This window comes from Caloenas nicobarica, chromosome 6 (genome assembly GCF_036013445.1).
Source record: "Caloenas nicobarica isolate bCalNic1 chromosome 6, bCalNic1.hap1, whole genome shotgun sequence".
NCBI classification, from domain to species: Eukaryota; Metazoa; Chordata; class Aves; order Columbiformes; family Columbidae; genus Caloenas; species Caloenas nicobarica.
Genome location: NC_088250.1, coordinates 2,161,789 through 2,173,387, shown reverse-complemented (window position 1 = coordinate 2,173,387; position 11,599 = coordinate 2,161,789).

The following is an 11,599-nucleotide window of genomic DNA, read 5'->3' as shown; positions in this document are numbered from 1 at the left end:
TTCTCGCCGGCTGCGCACGTGACGCCACTTCATTACCGGCACAGCGGGTGGGCAGAGAGGCTCAACGCCTTCTTTTTTTTGAATCATTTTTTTTAATTATTATTTTTTTTTTTTTATCCTGTGATAATGAGAAAATGTTTAAACTTCCATCCCTGTGTTTAAACGCTTCTCCACGCTGACAGCAGCGGGAGATCCCTTGATCAGCTGTCAGATGGGAAAGCGCAGCTTTTTGGGAAAGTAAACAGCGTGTTTGCCAGTTGGAAATCATTTTTCTGTTTGTTGGGGCGTGATGGAGCCGTGTCACAGCATCTGACAGCTCGGGAGCGGGGACAGAAAACAGGCTGAGAAATGGGGTTTAGACTTAGACTCTGATAACAGGAGCGTGAGATTTTTGACGCTTCGCTATTGTTATTGTGGGGGAAAAAAAAAAACCCAAAAACCAACACCGCTCATGGGTTGCTCATGCAACTTTTAAAGCAGTGGCTCAGTGTCAGTGTGGACACGTGGGACCTTCTAAAAGAAGCTCCTGCATTTCGATAGAAACTTTCCTGGGAGAAAAGCAAAAGGGAGACACAGAGGAACCGAGCGGGTGTGGAGACACGTCAGGGTGCTGTCCTCTCCTTCCCAAGTCCCTGGAACCCAGCTAAGTTCACTTTAAACGCTAACCACATTTTTTTTCTTTTCCTACTAGGCAAATACCTTCTCAAAGTCAATTTCCATAGAGAACAAGAGATACTGATATAATGCACATCATTTTAATTAAAATTAAGGTTTGAATGTGCATATGCAGAGGCGCACACACAGCATTTTTCCTATGCAGATGCAGACAACATCTCATATTCAGAACCAACAAATCAACCCGATTTCAACACTGGGAAAGTTAATTACTCAGAGCAGGGCTTGGATGGCGTATGAGATATTTGCAGTAATTATGTTACACGGAGTCCTTGGTCGTCTCCCAACAAACTGTGCTCTGCTGGCAGCACTGCAGCCTTCTCCCCATCCTACAGACCCCCAGCAAAACCTTCCTGCCCATTATCAGCCCTGGTGAAGCCTCATGAAAGTCTGCGCCCAGCTGGGACCTCACTTGCCCCAGGAGAGCCCCAGTGTTTTGGGCACCATCAGCAAAAACGATCCCCCAGCAAAAAAAAAAAAAAAATCAAAAAAAAAAATCAGATCAGAATCTGGCCCTTTGTTAGCAGTCATTAAAAAACATTGCACTTTTAATAGGAGCTGATTCAATTAGCAGACTAACAGGCTCCATCAGATAAGCTGGGGATTTCCCTGGGAACCTGAGTCACATTCTGCACGCTGCGTTAACCCTTTCTGCTCGGGGCCAGCGAGAAGAGCCCAGACTCCAGGAAAAAGGGGTATTTTCGGAAAAGCCCTCCCCTGTGCCTCGGGGGAGGCCGGCGGCACCAAACTGTGGGTGCTGCCGGAAAGACTCGCCTGATCTCCCACAAACACGCTGACATTTGGCAGCCCGACAGCTTCACGCTCCCAAATGAGGCTTCCTAATTAGAGCCTGGGTGAGAAACAATCCGCCACTTGAAGTTTGGCTCTGGCTTCCTTGCGATGCTGCTTTTCCCCCTCCCTTTTTTGGTGCCTTTTCTCCGTTCCCAGTGTTTTCTCTCACACGTTCCCCACAGGTGGAAGCCGTTTGAAGCCCCGAGCAGGAGAAGGGCTCATTTTGCTGGTCCTGGCCCCGAAGGAGATGAGGAAAGGACAGCGGTTTATAACGAGGCGACGTACAACCGGTCTGGAAGAAAACCAAACCATTCATTCCTAGTCAAACACGGAGGGTAACACCAGTGCTCCCAGCAGCCGAACGGGGACTCTGGCTCTGGACCCAGCCCTGAGCGTTGCTTTGCTCTCCAGCAAACTGGCCCTGGACATCAATTCACGAGTCTTCTAGCTGGGGCCAGGGTGTGAATTCAGCGCTGCCTTCAAGATGTACGGTACCGCATGACATCCATCCGGCTGGCTGTAAGGTGAAAGATGTAATTTTAGAGATACGCACTGTTACAGAGCCAGATCTTTTAAAGCTAAATCATATTCCACCCATTTACCCCACCACGGGCATGTTCTCAGAACAGTTCCAGAAAAAGCTCTTCAAATGCAATAACCTCCAAATTTGAGATGATATCAACAAGCAACACCTGCTAAGACAAGCATAACTCTTCTGCGTTTCTTTCCTAGAGGGTTATCTGCTGACAGTGGGATTGATTATTCTCTACTTAATACCACACAGATTTTTTCCAGGGTGATGAGACAGGTAGCAAAGCTCTTCAGAGACAACGGCCACCGAATGTTCTGCAACGGCGTGGACACAAACATGAGTGTCCACTGGGTGTTCGGGGTTGTTCTTCTTCCCCGTCCTCATCTGCGACGCCTGTTCTGCTAAAATACTGAGCAAAATGTGGATTTACACACACAGGCATGTTCCATAAGAACCGTCTTAAACTTCAGGTGAATCGGGTGCCATCAGCAGCTGCAAGTCCCACAGGAGAAAAAAAACCCCAACATTGGCTTTTTTCAATTAAACTCCATTTTTTGAGGGTTTAGAATTTCAGTCATTTAAATCCATTTTAGACTAAAATCTTGAAATGCAAGTTGGCAGCCTGGAGGAATTAATTTTTTTATTATTTTATTTGAAGGGATTAACTCAAGTTGATAGATTTAGAGCATTTTTTAAAGTTTGTTGGTTTCAGATGTTTAAAAAGAAATCCAAAACAAACAAAAATCCAGCGGAAGACTTGGCAAGGGCTGGATGCTTTGGGCAGAGCTTTCCAGAGCAGCGGGGATCCCCGAGGAGCAGCGGGGGGCCGCATTTCACAGCTGCCCCTCCAGAGACTTCCAGTGTTAAACTGAGATTTCTTCAGCTTAAACGCCAGACCCGCCCCGGTCCCCATGGAGCCCCAGAGGGGCGTTATCTAGGAAAACGGGGCGCGTTTACCCACTTCATCATTAATGCAGAGAATATTTGTGAAAATCAAAACGGCGCATTACGAAAGGTCCTTTGTATCTCGAGTGGACTAAACTCTACTCAGCGGCTGGGCCGCAGCTTGTTTGCAACATCTCTGTTTAGGATGATCTTGACGGTCCCTTCCAACCCGAACCATTGTAGGATTCTACGAAGGTTCTGCAGCTCGGGGCAGAGCTGGTGGGTTTATCACCATGGGACAGGACAGCCAAGGCCACCCGTCCCCATGCCGAGGTCTGGAACAGTTCTTGCGCTCCCAAGGCTCTGAAGATATCCACCACTGCTCCTGGGATTGCTGTCTAATGAGATTTGCAGCAAAACAATGGTGCTATCTCATTCTAACCCATTTAGATGATAATCTGCTCTCTCCGATCCTAATATTTTCATATTAATGTAGATCCTTTTATCCCCGTAGCTTAGCGCTGGTTCTGATTTATTAATAGCCGGCTCCCTCTGGACTAGGGGAGCAGGATGCTGTGTTGCGATGAGCTTCGTAACTCGCTGCTCCCCAGCAGTAAATCACAGACCAGCACTTCAAATCTGCAGAGAGAGCTGGGCTGACTTCTCCTCAGCATCTTAGTCCTGCTGTGCAAAACTACCTGACGACAATTTTTTTTTAACAAGCCGGGTGCTCTAATATGGGGTTCAGTCCGCCCGACTGAACATTTAACAGTGTTTTAGGGAGCAAGGGCAAGAGCAGAGTTAACAGATTTCACTGGATTTTCCCATCAAATGGTGCCAGGGCACATTTCTGGAGGCACCAGGAGCACAACATCCAGCAGAATTAATGCATTTATTATTTTAGAAGAGCTCATGATTTTTTAATGTCTCCCGGTTTGAAGGAAGGGTTGAAAGTAAGGGCAGCCTATTTGCATTGTGAATAAAGTTATCTGCCTCCTCCGCCCCCCGGAATATGCAGAAATAAATGCCTTCTAATGAACCCTGGGAGGCTGGAGCTTTGATATGGATCTCGGTGGTTGGTGATGAAGCTCTCAGCCCTGCTCCTCCTCCTCCTCCACCTCCTCCTCCTCCTCCTCCTCCTCTCCAGAGCCAGAGAGGAAAATGGGATTATCCTGCTTGCACTCCGTGTTTGTCTGCCTGCGAGACCCTACAGATCAGAGGCCCCGCTTGGGAAGATAAGTTCAGCCCTCTGCAAACAGGAATGTCTTTTTCTTTTTTCCTCGTCTAAGCAAAAGAGACGATCCCGCTCAGGTCCTGGAAACTTCTTCCCTTGCTCCACTGGGTGCAGGTGGGTGTGGAGAAGGAAAATGCAGGTTCGAATTTTAGTTTGGTGGCTGCCGAGAGTGCTGAGAACGTGTGGCCATGTGTTTAAACACAGATGACTCTTGGAATGTGACATCTGGCTCTCCAGGAGCTCCCCAGCAGCATCGGTTGCCTCAGACAAATCTACCATAAGACGCTGGTTTGCAGTTTACAGCACACTGAACAAGCCCAAAAAAGCAACAAATGCAGCTGAAGCCTCTTAACAGAGAAAATCTGGTTAAATGGGCTGCTTTCTGGGAACAGATTGTTGAATAGAAAGAACACCCTGGCCATGGGAAAGTTTTCTGCATTGCCAAGAGGTTCCATAAAAAGACAGTTTTACAGCATTTAACCCATTCCCTATGGCAGGCAGAGCATCCCACATGGGATCCTGTGCTGCCCGGGCAACAGCAGCGCAGAGATGGATCCAGCAGCACGAGTTGGATCCAGCAGCACAGGGATGGGATCCAGCAGCACAAGATGGATCCATCAGCACAGAGATGGATCCAACAGCACAGGGATGGGATACAGCAGCATAGGGATGGATCCAGCAGCACAGAGATGGATCCAGCAGCACAGGGATGGATCCAGCAGCACGAGATGGATCCAGCAGCATAGGGATGGATCCAGCAGCATAGGGATGGATCCAGCAGCACAGGGATGGGATCCAGCAGCATAGGGTTGGATCCAGAAGCACAGAGATGGATCCAGCAGCACAGGGATGGATCCAGCAGCACGAGATGGATCCAGCAGCACAGGGATGGATCCAGCAGCACAGGGATGGGATCCAGCAGCATAGGGATGGCTCCAGCAGCACAAGGATGGATCCAGCAGCACGAGGTGGGATCCAGCAGCACAGGGATGGGATCCAGCAGCACGATATGGCTCCAGCAGCACAGAGAGGGATCCAGCAGCACAGGGATGGGATCCAGCAGCACAGGGATGGATCCAGCAGCACAAGGATGGATCCAGCAGCACGAGATGGGATCCAGCAGCACTGGGATGGATCCAGCAGCGCGAGATGGATCCAGCAGCACAGGGATGGATCCAGCAGCAGAAGATGGATCCAGCAGCAGAAGATTGATCCAGCAGCGCGAGATGGATCCAGCAGCACAGGGATGGATCCAGCAGCAGAAGATGGATCCAGCAGCAGCAGATGGATCCAGCAGCACAGGGATGGATCCAGCAGCAGAAGATGGATCCAGCAGCAGAAGATGGATCCAGCAGCACAGGGATGGATCCAGCAGCAGAAGATGGATCCAGCAGCACAGGGATGGATCCAGTAGCACAGGGATGGATCCAGCAGCGCAGAGATGGATCCAGCAGCCACGGATGTGCCAAGGAAGGAGTGAAGGGAATCACCAGATTCTTCTCCTCTGGGTCCCAGAGGAGAAGGACGGAGAAGACATGATTCTGCAGGAGAGCTGGAAGGAGCTGAGGCATCAAGTGCTGCTGCTGTTCAGGACCCGGGTGCCGCACCAGAAGGTTCCCAAGGTTGCAGCATCCACACGCATCAGCTGCAGAATCTCAGTGGCAGCACTTTGGGATGGTTTGCCCTGACCACTTGCGAATTTCTGCAGCTTTTTTGAGAGAGGCATTTGTCCCCCTCTCCCCGCTCTGTGCAAAGCCCTGACACTGAGGAGAGCACTGATACAGATAAAAAAACAACCCGTAAAAAAAAAAAAAACCCCACAAGTTTATTTTCCAGCCAGGTTGGTTCCTGTTCGGGGTCACTGCACAGTCGGGCAGCTCAGGACGAGAGAAGGTCGGTGAGCTGTCAAACAGCAAATGTCCCGTCACCACCACCCCTTTCTGCCCCTCTTGCGGTGCTTCGCTCTCTGCAGGGCCTTTGCTTGCACCCCTGTTTGGATTCCTCCACAAAGATGTGATCCAACCTACAACAAGAGCCTGAGACCCTTCCTGTTTCACAGACGTTCCCCAGCTCTCGTGGGCTCTGCGCCACGCTCCACCGCAGCCCCTCGCCAGGGCTGGCTGTGGCACCAACCGCTCCAGCACCAAAAGGTGCCGTGGAATTCCGACCACCACAGCTGGCCACAACTTCTGTTCGGTGTCTCACCTGGGACCGGGCAGAGCCAGGGGAGCGAGCCCAACGCGAAGGTGTTAACTCCATGGAAATATGATGGAGTCAGGCAACAAAAAGTGGAGGGGAATGTGAAGTGAAATACTTTTGATCCACCTCCTCTAAAATATTCCAAATCCATGTCCTCAGGGTCTTTGAGACACATATTAGCTGGAACACCTTGTGTTTTGTGCTGGCTGATTAGATTCCCACATTTTTCCACAGGCGAGGGAAGCATGCCCAGATATAGTTCACAGCAACTGTGCGAATTCATTGTAAGTACTGACCAGATGTTGGCAAGAAGAGACTGAAGCAAAGCGCGTGCTATTTTCTCATTTGAGTACACAGGAAAATGGATCCTCCTCCCCAGCTGCGAGTTTCCAGGACCCATCCCGGAGCACAGCTGATGGATGCGCCTCCCACAGCCCTCGGGTCTGATGCTGTTCCAGGCACGCTTCACGGGGAGGATTCCCTTCGAAATAATTACCGACATGAATAGTCAGTACCGATCTCTGCAAAGCCACTTCGGCTGCTGCCCGGGAAGAGATTCTGAAGCACATTTGGCTATTGTGTGCACACTTATAAATGTTGAAGTGCTGGGTGAGACCTCGGAGTCTGGAGAGCATCAGAGGATCTTGGGAGCACTAATGAAATGTTGAACCCAAATCTTTCTGCTTCCTCCTCCCAAAAGAGTCTCAGACTGTAGAAGTCACCACAGCTTCATTAACTCGTAGGAAATCTTACACTAGCTTCAGGTTTGGGGAAGCCATGCAGGAAAAACCTGCTCCCGAATGCTCATCTCCCATCTCGGTTACACTAATTTCTCCCTGTGGTCTTCCCCGCCATCCCTCACGCTCCGGTTCCAGCCCAGCCCCAGCAGAGCAGTGCAGACCTCACCCACGCTCCACCAAGTTAAACGCATTTAGAAAACTTAGACGGGTCAGTTTTGCACGGTAAAGGGTTCCCACAGACTGGGCACAGTCTGCCCATGTCACCCGACTTCCCAGCCAAATCAGGTACCCACGGCTGACATAACAGCACGCAGCTGCAGCAGCAACTCTGTGTGCGTGCCCAGGAGAGCGGGACAGAAATGCCGTGGTGTGCACAGGACTGATCGGGTTAAACAGGGGCTGCTGGGTGACCCATCAGCGCTGGGGAAACACTTCAGAGTACGGCAGGGTTCCTTCTTCCAGGGCAAGGCAAGATTTTCTGTATTTGCAGCCGCGTGGTTCATCCCGCTGCACAAATCAAAGCGAAGGGGTTCGCGGGGGCTGCAGGCAACTCGGACTCCAGTAAGGACACTGGAGAAGGCAGCTGCTCACACTGCCAGGCCTCCTTCTGAGATGAAAACTCCTTGCAGGCAAACACCGGCTGCTCCAAAGCACATTGCAAACGGTGAGCGAAACTGTGCTGCCGGGAACAGAAGGGTATTGGGAACCAGTCACCAACACAGCCAAGGGTGAGAGTGAAAAACCCGGCGCCGGGGAACAGCAAAGGCAGCAGGAGGGGATGCGTGCTGAGGATGCTATGGATGCTAAGGGTGCTGTGGAATATTGTGTGCAGGGTGCATCTGGAATATTGTGTCCAGTTGTGGGCCCCTCAGCTCCAGAAGGACAGGGAACTGCTGGAGAGAGTCCAGCGCAGCCACGAAGATGCTGAAGGGAGCGGAGCATCTCCCGTGTGAGGAAAGGCTGAGGAGCTGGGGCTCTGGAGCTGGAGAAGAGGAGACTGAGGGGTGACTCATTCATGGGGATCAATATGGAAAGGGGGAGTGTCAGGAGGATGGAGCCAGGCTCTTCTGGGTGACAACCAGTGATAGGACAAGGGGCAATGGGTGCAAACTGGAACACAGGAGGTTCCACTTAAATTTGAGAAGAAACTTCTTCCTGGTGAGGGTGCCAGAGCCTGGCCCAGGCTGCCCAGGGAGGTTGTGGAGTCTCCTTCTCTGCAGACATTCCAACCCGCCTGGACACCTTCTGTGTAACCTCATCTGGGTGTTCCTGCTCCGGCGGGGGGATTGCACTGGGTGAGCTTTTGAGGTCCCTTCCAACCCCTGACATCCTGTGATTCTGTGGGGGGTGCCTGGGGCGAGGGGCATCGGGGTGGGATGGGGCACTCGGGGTGAACGGGGCAGCCAGAGGAAATGGGGGGAACGGGCACTCAGGTGGGACGGGATGGGACGGTGTGGGATGGGAGGGGATAGGATGGGATACCTGGGGGTGTGGGGCACCCAGGAGCACGGGGGTGTCCAGGAGGAATTGGGCATCCAGGAGGGATGGGGTGTCCAGGAGGGATGGGGTGATGGCGTGTCCCCTCTGCACGCTGCGGGCTGCAGAGCAGGGAAGGGGTTAACTGGATTCAGGTACCCCCCTCTCTGTTGGACTCCTTGATTCATTTTCTCTGTTCCTATTTCTTTCTCTCACTTTCTTCTCTCTCTTGCAGACTGATTAAAAACTCTTTGAGTTTGAAGGTTTTTGTGTCAAAACAGCTCAGCTGCCAGCTGGGTGCCAAGCAGTGAATATTCATGGTATTTAAATGTGCAGCTCGGTGGGGGCTAAAGGACGGGCTAGTTGGCTCTTTTTAGATGGAGATTAGCTGCCTCTTTGCTCCTAATCACCACTGTTGTTGAAATATTACAGCTTCTGTTGCAACTATTAATGTCCTAAAGGAAGAACATCTCCTCTGAATGGCATCAAACACAAGAGGGTCACTTCCAATTCCAGCCTCTTTCTCCCCTCTTTGCTAACGTGTGTTTTCATTGTGAGCTGCAGCCCAGGTGCAGGTCCCAGCCCTGCCAGCTCTCCCAAGTGCTGCTGCAGGTGAAACGCCTGTTCCAGCAGGGATGGAGGTAAAACATTGATCTCCTTGCCCCTGGCAAGGCCCAGGGCTCCCTTGCTCTCTTGGTATTTGCCAGGGCCAAACTGGAAACCGCAGCCCTGGGTCCCACCAGCAGCATTATAAGGGGTGAGGTGAGCTGACGGGCTCCTCCGGGAGCTCTGCTCACATCAAATTCATCTGGGGGCTGGATGAAATCCGTGACGGGGATGGTGTGACTCGGTCCTTTCGCCGCAATATCTGGAGGGAAGCCTGATGGAAAATACTTTTGCGGCAAAAACCCGCCCAGGTGTGCGATGGTGTTTGGCCGTTTGGAACCTCTCCGCCTGCATCCCCGAGCGCGGCGTGACGGAGGGAAGGAGGGAAACCCATGTGTGGTCCTTGGGCGCTGGCAAGAACAGCAGAGCCGAACACCAGGCTATTGATTTCATGTTTGCTTTAAAAACAACCTAAGTGCATTCCTGAAGCAAGGCTGGTCTGGAAGCCTAAATAAAATAATATTCTTCAGGCTTGAAAGCTGACACTAGACTTCAATGACTGCTTTAAAGTCCTGTCCCCCAGACTAAGACGGCGCATTTCCTAAGCTCTTGTCCACACACAGACATGGTGCTGCTTTAACTAGACTGGGGGAGCTAAAGCAACACATCACTCCCTCTTCCATTCCCTTCTCCTTCCTTGCGTGAACTGTTAAAAAACACCCTTATTTTGTCAAAACCTTTCTTATTGGAGGAAAACATGTTTTTTTACCAATACGAGGCTTATTAGTATCAGCACATCTAAGCCGGACTAACGATAGCATTACTGGTTTGGTAGCAAAACAAATCACACCCACATACAGCACAAATAGCAGATTTGAGCACTGGGCTGTTAGAAATGCCACGGACAGTATCAGAAACATGTGAGCCTGGCCCTTGAAAATTCTCATCTCTCCAGCAGAATTGCACTGGCTAACACTGGGCTCCTGAAAAAAAAGGAAAAATATTGCACAGGGTATACGTATATTCCCTTCTGGCAGAACATCAGGACTGTACATTTTGACAGACTGCACTGGATATTCAAGATGCTTGTGGGCAATGCAGTTGTACAGGAAAACCAACATGGTTTCTCGTTCGTACCTTTGCAAAGGCAGCCTGAGTTTAATAATAATAATAATAATGATAATAATAACAAACTCCTAACTTCTCTCTTGGTATTCTCAGGATTTTCCTGCATCAACCCTACTAGTGCTCGGGCTGAGCAACTTCCCAAGGTTCTAAATGCTGTATTTAAAGCTTCTCCAATTCTAATATCTCAGTAATAATATCAAAGCCTTCAGGTGTCTTATCCACCGACGTTAGGATGACCTGAATTGCCTTAGATTTTCCCTTGAACAGTGGTTGCTTCATTCTTCCTGAGTAAATCAGATGGTACTTGGTAGAAGAAAAAACAAAAGCCAGATGGATGTGGCTCCCAGCAGGCAGCAGTTGGAAAACATGGCCCCAAACACATCAATCGTCCCAGCCTGTTCTTTGACATACTGGAGTGCTTCTTGCCTCCCTCAGATAATTTTCTTCAGAAGTGCTCAGCTCCGCCAAATTCTGAGCTCCAAAGCCGTATGAAATGTGAGCAACCCCGACGTAGCTGTAGCTGCAGCTGGCAGAGCGTGGGCTCCGGATTCCTAACGCCTTTCCTTTCCGACACCAGCCAGCACAGAGACCAAACCACCCAGGTTTGTGCTCCGGTGTCCTGCCTGCCGGGAGATGAAAGGACACAGAGCAGCGCTCGCCGCTTCTCTCGCTCACACGGGGGATCTCTTTCCTCCAGAACTCCCTCGTTCGGCGGGGTGCTGGTGCTCACGCTGCATTTGGAGCAGAACGAACTGAGCAGGCACGTCCATCTCTTCCTTTCTCCACTGAGGCTGAGCACGGGGGATGAAAACACCAGCAGCTCTGCCCGTCCCTCCCCGCCGCCACGTCCCGTCCCGCTGCGTCCCCGCGGGTCCTGCCCCGTCTGCTCCCCGTGCCCCCGCTCCTCACCACCCTATCCCAGAGCGACCTGCTTTCCATGCAAGTATTCGCATGAGAAATCAGTAGATTAGAGGCTACGCAAACGATCGTTTCCAATCATTCACCTCCAGCGTGTTTTAATTTTCCTGCCTTAATCACCTCATGCGTGTCTCCTGTGGGCTGTCTGGCACATCACAGCCGGCACGAATGCCTCCTCACTCACAGCCTATCTGAAACCACAGGATGGACTTCTTTTTAGGTTAAAATACATAAGATCAGCACTTCTGTCTTGTCCACTCACCGGGAAAACAAGGGCACACCTCACCCTGAAAAGCCCTTCCCACCATGCTGGAGAAAGTGCCTCCATCCCAATGTTACTCTTTCTTTCTGTTTCTCAGATCTCTGTTTGGTTACTTCCTAAACTTATTATTTCCATTTTTTTTTAGCGGGGAT